General features: G+C 39.2%; 1 pseudogene; it reads right to left on the bottom strand.

Moving 5' to 3' along the window:
• Positions 1-4,255: 4,255 nt before the first annotated feature.
• LOC118829501 lies at positions 4,256-5,197 on the bottom strand (annotated as a pseudogene).
• Between the last annotated feature and the right edge of the window lie 3,698 nt (positions 5,198-8,895).

Genomic DNA, 8,895 nt, shown 5'->3' with positions numbered 1-8,895 from the left:
ACTGTTTATGGTACACTTTCCTTGATTATCTCTTTTAATTAGGATTATCATTACTTTTGCTCTCTCTGATTCAAAATTGCTAGCCCTATATTTTTTTTATCTTTAGCTGAAGCATAACAGATTCTGCTCTAACCAATTATTTAAACTGTGTCTTTCTGCTTCAAGTGTGTCTCTTTTAAAGAACATGTTGGATTCTGTTTTCTAATCCATTCTACTATCTACTTTCATTTTATGGGTGTTTTCATCTCTTTCACATTCACAGTTATGATTACTGTGTACTTCCCTCCATCCCATTCTCCTCCTCCTCCTCCTTCTTTTCTCTCTCTCTCTTCTCTCTCCCCCTGTCTCTCTCTCTCTCTCTCTCTCTCTCTCTCTCTCTCTCTCTCTCTCTCTCTCTCTCTCTCTCTCTCTCCCCTCTCTCCCTCCCTAAATATTTGCTGGAATGGATTGTCCACTGGCCATCCTGATCTACCCACACTCTTTTTGTGCTTCTTGAGGGCAGAGACTGTCTTTTGCCTTATTTGTATCCCCAGAGCTAAGCACAGTGCTTGCCACAGAGTTTGCTGTTAATAAATTTTTATTGATTAGTCATAAAATCTCTCCAGTGATACCTTTTATACTGCATCATTTATGAAGTCAGTTGCTAATGTGTTACATAGCTTACTCCCACCACAGATCTCTCTATTGCTCTTTAGATGATACACAACTACATTTAATCAGAGATGGTAGTATTCTATGCCTCTCAATCAGAAAGCTTTGTTGGTGGAGTATTTGTGTTAAAATGATGGATATCTATTTCTGAGAGACTTTGGGAGTAAATAAGTGGAGCCATGGGATAATTATAACAGTGATGGTAATAATAAATAATATCTTTATATAAAGAGTTTCGAAGCACTTTTCATATGTGCTATTTTTATCTGCATTTTATAGATGAGGAAACTAAGGCTGAGAAGGGTTAAGTGACTCACCCAGGGTCACACAGTTAGGAAATATATGAGGAAGATTTGAATTCAAGGCTTCTTAATCCTAAGTCCAGTACTACATTCACTATGTCACCTAAGCTTCCTCTTCACAAACTCTAAATTTAAAGGTAGAAGGGACTCCAGTCAAGCACTTTATCAAGTATATCATAGAATCACAAATTTAAAGCCAGAGATCCAGAGAAACCTCAGAAGCAAACCACTCCAAACCCCTCATTTTACAAAGGAGGAAAATAAGGCTCATATAGGTTAGATTACTTGCTAAGGTCACACAGACGGTACATAGCCAAGTTAGGATTCAAAACAAGGACCTTTTACTCGAAATCCAGTTTCCTCCCCACAATGCTATGCTTACATTCTTCCAGAAGGAAGCTGGAAGACCTAGAGAGATGGCAAGCAATCAACAGCATAGCAAAAAAAATTGACTGTATTCTAACAGAGGTAAGATGACTATTTTCTGATGTAGGAGTATGTTGTGGATCAATTATCTATTTGCAATTTTATCATTGGTACAGCAAATGGTAAAATCAGTACCAAATTAGAAAAGTGGATGAATAGAAGAGAAAAACATTGTATGCAATTACAATAGTTCCAAATTGTCTATAATTCTGTTTATGATTTTGCCCTGGGAAAAAAGCAGGGCCTATTAGCTAAAGAAACAATTAGTTTTTTATTAATTGTAAATGAAAGATAATTCATTGATTTTCAAATTTATTCCTCCCTTCTAGGGACATCAGCCAGTGTTTTCTGACATTTATACAACTCACATTCCTTCAGAACAGAACTCTACTAATAATAACTGACATTTTTATACTGCTTTCAAATTTGCAGAGCTCCTTTTATACAGTGCATTATCTCATTCCTTTTCCTGGACTTTGATTGGAATGGCGTAGGGAATTCTCAGTGAGGAAATGTCTCTAACTAGTATAGATTGGCATCCAGTCAACAGTTCAGAACATTAGAGAGTTGCCTAGAACATGGAGATGTTAGGTGACTTGTGCAGGATCACACACTTAGTATGTGTCAGAGCTAGGACTTTAACCCAGAACTTCCTGGCTCCAATGCCCAGATCTTTGTCTACTCTGCCATGTTACTTCTTTTCATTATGTTAAGGGTGATAAATTATTCACTCTTCATGTTTAACAATACCTAATAATATTGAGAAAATTAAAACCTCAAGCATCAATAATTTTGTGCATAACTTGAATGTTACATGGTTATTTACAAGCTAAAAATCCCATAATATGAATTTGTTTCATATTAATTTGGTTAGAAGTGGCCTAAGCATTAAAGCTCCAGGAAATCTCTTTGAGATTTTCTCCTAAAATTGTTAACAAGCCTTAAATCTCTTTTGTGGACAGAAGATACCAACCTCTGGAGTTCAGTAATTTTGTTCTCACATACTGAATGGCCCAATCGTGAAGTGGTTAGGGTGCTATTAATAACCCAAAGTCTCTAGTTTCTCCTGACACTTTGAAATTGTCCACAAGTTCAGCTTTATGACGAGAGAAATCTTCCAGATTTCAGTTATGGCAGCAATCTTCCTCATAGATTTGTGGAGAATGTTGCCAAAATGTTCAGTTACAATGAAATGCTATCCTTTGGGGTTCCAAACTTGCTTTGGGAAAATTTCCATTGGAAGGATGAGCCTAAAGGAATTCAGACATCTTCAGATCTCTGGATCCTATCCAAATTGTACACAGGTCCTTTTGGCACCATTGAGATTCTCACTTTCCCACAAGTTTTTTGGAGGGACTCCAACACCTCATTTAGGCCTTCCTTACTTCTATAATGTCTTCAGTTTGACTCCCTCACCAAAAATATTATTTCCAAAGCATGCAGTGAGAAGAAATGGTAGCAGAAAATAAAGGAAGAATACAGCTGAACATGGAGACATTATACAAAGTGATTAGGTAAGGCAAGACTAAGGCCAGACATGTCAAAATATGTTGTCAGTCAGATACCAAATAAAGTTATCTTTCAGGAGAGAAAATCTATTGTGATACAGGCCTTCAGTGGGAGGACAGTAGTAGGAATGTTCATGTCCCATGTCAGCATAGTCACATAAGCCTACCTGGTCAATGAAGTGCGTGTGGCTGTGATAAATTATGACATTGATCCTGAAATCACCAAATCAGCAACTTCTGCTACATCCACAGAGTACATTTATTGTATGCCAGAATCCCAGAATCTCAGAGTCAGGAACAGATGTTAGGTCACTTAATCCAGTAGTATCAAACTCAAGTAGAAATGGGGGCCACTAATCCATACATAAGGATCCCTGAAAGTCACACAGTCATGTAGAAAACCACATATTAACAGTATTCCATTCTGTTGTCTATTGCAGTTTTCTATGGTATTTTTATTTATTTTGTCACATATGTCCCAATTACATTTTAAATCTAATTCAGGCTATACTCAGAACAGACACTTCTTATACTGGGTAGGGTAGTGGTCTTATAATCAGAAAGATCTGGTTTAAAATCCTGCCTTAGACTTTTTTTTGAGACTGAGCCACAGTTATGATTACTGTGTATTTCCCTCCATCCCATTCTCCTCCTCCTCCTCCTCCTTCTCCTCCTCCTCCTCCTCATCCTCCTCCTCCTCCTCCTCCTCCTCCTCCTCCTTCTTCTTCTTCTTCTTCTTCTTCTTCTTCTTCTTCTTCTTCTTCTTCTTCTTCTTCTTCTTCTTCTTCTTCTCTCTCTCTCTCTCTCTCTCTCTCTCTCTCTCTCTCTCTCTCTCTCTCTCTCTCTTTTTGCCCTCTTCCTCCCTTCTTTTCTTCTATCGATCATCCATCTATCTACCTATCTATCTATCATTTGTCTACACACATACTCCCTTCCAGGGTAAAATTATCTTTTTAAAATTTCCAGCTTCTCTTGACTGTCCCACAAGACTCCTATGTCTAGGCTTCTTTGGACCTCAACTCATTCATGGTGTGGAGATAACAGTTATAGAAGTGGAGTGCTGTGGTCAGATCCAGATTTTGGGAATATTTCCAATGCACTAGGAAATATAAAAAGGCTCTATGTGCATTTGGATTTTCTCTGATAGACTCTCCAACCAAAATGATGTTTAGGGCAGTTTCTTTACTACTTACAGAAAATCTGATATGAAATGAGGTTAAAATGTACAACAAATCTGTAGTTTTTTGTATAATTTTAGTTTTTGTCCCCTTCTTGTCTGTCAAGTAGAAACTGAGACTTTGGCACACCAGACACATTATTTATCCAATGTCTCCAAATACAGGGCCATTTAGTTCAAATAAGTAGGGTCTATAATACATTTGAAGTCATCTTCTTCAGTGGATTCTTACTGAGCACATTCCTCACAGCTGCTTTCACATCTCTGTTTCTCAGATTATAGATGAGTGGGTTCAGTGCAGGACTCAAAAAAGTATAGAACACAGCTATGCTTTTGGATTCCTCAACACTTTTATCAGTGGGTGGTCTCACATACATGCAGAAGATAGTCACACGATACAAAGTAACAGCAATCATGTGAGGACCACAGATACAGAAGGCCTTCCTTCTTCTCTCAGCAGAGCAAATATAGAGAATGGCTGCCAAGGATGAAGGCATAAGAAATGAGAATGAAGGCAAGTGAGTTGGTGAGGTTGAACCCAGCCGAGATGACTATGTCTTGTTCTTTGATGTAGGTATCAGAGCAGAACAGCCTGAGGAGTGGGAGATCAGCACAATAGAAGTGGTTAATGATATTGGATCTGCAGAAGGACAAGTCAAATGTCGGGACAGACTGGAAAAGACCATGAGAGAAGCCACAGACATAGGGGAAGGTAACCAGGCAGATGCAGACTCTCCTGGACCTCTTCACACTATAGTGTAGTGGGCTGCAGATGGCAACATAGCCAACATGTAATCTTCAGTGAGCAGTAAAGGAATGAAAATGTAACACTGCACAAAGAAACCAGCAAAAGAGATGGTCTACCTTTCAGATAACAAATTAGCTAGCATCTGGGGGGCTGCATTGGAGGAATAGCACACATCTACAAAAGCCAAGTTAGTAACAAAAAAGTACATGGGACTATGAAGGTGGGGCTCAAATTTGATCAACATGATCATTCCAAGATTTCCTAACAGAGTGTGAATGTAGATTACAAAGAAAACCACAAACAGGATATGCTGTAGTTTAGGATGATCTGTGAGTCCTAGGAGAATAAATTCAGTTACTTCGGGGCTATCATTTTGGCTTGACATTTCTCTGGCTCTCTGTGGACTTTTTTTCATGCTTCTCTTGATTTTTCTATTTGAAAGTCAAATTTTCTATCTAGGTATGGTCTTTTCACCGAGAAAGCTTGAAAGTCCTCTATTTTATTGAAAATCCATATTTTGCCTTGGAGCGTGACACTCAGTTTTTTTTTAATTTAAATTTATTTATTTAACATATTTGGTTTTCAGCATTGATTTTCACAATAGTTTGAATTACAAATTTTCTCCCCATTTCTACCCTCCCCCCCACTCCAAGATGGCTTATATTCTGGTTGCCCTGTTCCCCAGTCAGCCCTCCCCTCTATCATCCCCCTCCCCTCTCATCCACTTTTCCCTTCCTTTCTTGCAGGGCAAGATAAATTTCTACGCCCCATTGCCTGTGTATCTTATTTTTTAGTTGCATGCAAAAACTTTTTTTGTTTTTGAACATCTGATTTTAAAACTTTGAGTTCCAAATTCTCTCCCCTCTTCCCTTCCCACCCACCCTCCCTAAGAAGTCGAGCAATTCAACCTAGGCCACACATCTATCATTATGTATAACCCTTCCACAATACTCATGTTGTGAAAGGCTAACGACATTTTGCTCCTTCCCAACCCATCTCCCTTTATTGAATTTTCTCCCTTGACCCTGTCCCCTTTCCAAAGTGTTTGTTTTGATTACCTCCACCCCCATCTGCCCTCCCCTCCATCATCCCCCCCCTTTTATTTTTTTTTATCTTCCTCCCTCTTCTTTCCTGTGGGGTAAGATACCCAACTGAGTATGTATGGTATTCCCCCTCAGGCCAAATCTGATGAGAGCAAGGTTCACTCATTCCCCCCTCACCTGCCCTCTCCCCTCCTCCCACAGAACTGCTTCCTCTTGCCACCTTTATGCGAGATAATCCACCCCATTCTATCTCTCCCTATCTCCCTCTCTCAGTATGATGCTCTCTCATCCCTTAATTTCATTTTATTTCTTTTAGATATCTTCCCTTCATCTTCAACTCACCCTGTGTCTGCTCTCTCTCTTTTACACACACACACATATATATATACATATATAAACACACATATATATATATACACATACACACACATACATACATATACACATAAATATATACATACATACACATTCACTTGTATATATACATAAACATATACATACATATATATGCATATTCCCTTCAACTACCCTAATACTAAGGTCTCATGAATCATACACATCATCTTTCCATGTAGGAATGTAAACATAACAGTTCAATTTTAGTAAATCCCTTGCAATTTCCGTTTCTTGATTACCTTTTCATGCTTCTCTTGATTCTTGTGTTTGAGAGTCAAATTTTCTATTTAGTTCTGGTCTTTTCACTGAGAAAGCTTGAAAGTCCTCTATTTTATTGAAAAACCATATTTTGCCTTGGAACATGATACTCAGTTTTGCTGGGTAGGTGATTCTTGGTTTTAATCCTAGCTCTGTTGACCTCTGGAATGTCATATTCCAAGCCCTTCGATCCCTTAATGTAGAAGCTGCTAGATCTTGTGTTATCTTGATTGTGTTTCCACAATACTCAAATTGTCTCTTTCTGGCTACTTGCAGTATTTTCTCCTTGATTTGGGAGCTCTGGAATTTGGCGACAATATTCCTAGGAGTTTTCTTTTTGGGATCTTTTTCAGGAGGTGATCAGTGGATTCTTTCAATTTCTATTTTACCCTCTGGCTCTAGAATACCAGGGAAGTTTTCTTTGATAATTTCTTGAAAGATGATATCTAGGCTCTTTTTTTGATCACGGCTTTCAGGTAGTCCAATAATTTTTAAATTATCTCTCCTGGATCTATTTTCCAGGTCAGTGGTTTTTCCAATGAGATATTTCACATTGTCTTCCATTTTTTCATTCCTTTGGTTCTGTTTGATAACATCTTGATTTCTCATAAAGTCACCAGCTTCCATTTGCTCCAATCTAATTTTTAAGGTAGTATTTTCTTCAGTGGTCTTTTGGACCTCCTTTTCCATTTGGCTAATTCTGCCTTTCAAGGCATTCTTCTCCTCATTGCTTTTCAGACCTCTTTTGCCATTTGAGTAAGTCTATTTTTAAGGTGTTATTTTCTTCAGTATTTTTTTGGGTCTCCCTTAGCAAGTCATTGACTTGTTTTTCATGGTTTTCTTGTCTCACTTTCACTTTCCTTCGCAATTTTTCCTCTACTTCTCTTACTTTTCCAAATCCTTTTTGAGCTCTTCCATGGCCTGAGACCAGCTCATGTTTTTCTTGAAGGCTTTTGATGTAAGCTCTTTGACGTTGTTGACTTCTTCTAGCTGTATGTTTTGGTCTTCTCTGTCACCAAAGAAAGATTCCAAAGTCTGAGTCTGAATCTGAGTCCATTTTCGCTGCCTGGCCATGTTCCCAGCCAACTACTTGACTCTTGAGCTTTTTGTCGGGGTATGACTGCTTGTACAGTAGAGAGTACTTTGTTCCAAACTTTAGAGGCGGTGCTGCTGTTTTCAGAGCTACTTCTACACAGCAAGCTCTGCCACACCAGCACTCCTCCTCCCCCAAGATCCGTCAACCAGGATTGAGATCCAGATCCATGCAGGGCAAAGCAGGCTCTGTACTCCCACTCTGATCAGCCACTTAATTCCTCCCATGGGGTGGGCCTAAGGCTGAAGCAACTGCAGCTGAAGCTCTGCAGCGGGAGAGCTGCACCACCTCCACTGCTCCCACGGCTGGGGCCGACCTTGCACCCCTCTCACTCCAATCCAGCAGTTTTTCCACTAATCTGCTCTGTTGTCTTTGGCATTTGTGGGTATAGAAGTCTGGTAACTGCTACAGCACAATGATTCAGAGCCCTATGACCTCTTCCACTCAGCTCCCAGTCTGGTTGGTCCTGAAGCAGCCCATGCTGGGCTGCGCTCTGCTCCACTCCCAGCACCGTGTGATAGACGCTTCCCAGCAACCATCTAAGCTGTCCTCATCTGGAGTCCTGCTTCCTGCTGCTATTTCATGGGTTCTGCAGCTCTAGAATTTGTTCAGAGCCACTTTTTTTACAGGGAGGGACCTGGGGAAGAGCTTAAGTGGATCCCTGCTTTCTAGCTGACATCTTTTCTCTGCCCCTTTGCTTGCTTTCTTTTAACACTCTAGAAGGACCTACTTAAAACCTTTCTTTTGAGTCCAAGTTCATTGCTATTTCTGCATCTGCCTTGTGGGATCGAAGCAATACTCTTGATGCTCCTGCTCTTTCTATTTTCGAGAGTTTTCTCCCTCGATTCCCTAGGAACAGACTATATCTCACTGAGAGGGGAATGTGTATGAAGGATCTTTTTGTTTGTTTCTTTCCAATAGCAACTGATAGGTTGCTATACTATTCCTTTATAAAATTAGTACTTAATAATTCAGCATTGATTTTTATTTTGCTTTGTAGCTTAAAAACAAATTTGTACATACATTTCATAAAGCCAAGTATTTTCTTTTTATGATGTTTCCAAAGATGGTGAGGGATAAACAAATAGTATTTAGTAATCAAAAGCATAGGGTAACAGAAATTTGAGTTGAAATGACTTAAGCTAGAATCTTTAAATAATACCCTTATTTTCCAAAAGAGGAAAGTGAGGAGCATTGATCTAGGAGGTAGAAGAATGCATTGGAAAGGATGATATATTTTGGTGTCTGGGAATATTAGTCCATGTGTAATGTTAGGTATGTCACCTAACCCCT

Source organism: Trichosurus vulpecula, chromosome 8 (assembly GCF_011100635.1).
Source record: "Trichosurus vulpecula isolate mTriVul1 chromosome 8, mTriVul1.pri, whole genome shotgun sequence".
In the NCBI taxonomy this organism is placed as follows: Eukaryota; Metazoa; Chordata; class Mammalia; order Diprotodontia; family Phalangeridae; genus Trichosurus; species Trichosurus vulpecula.
This window is presented reverse-complemented; position numbering and strand designations above follow the sequence as displayed.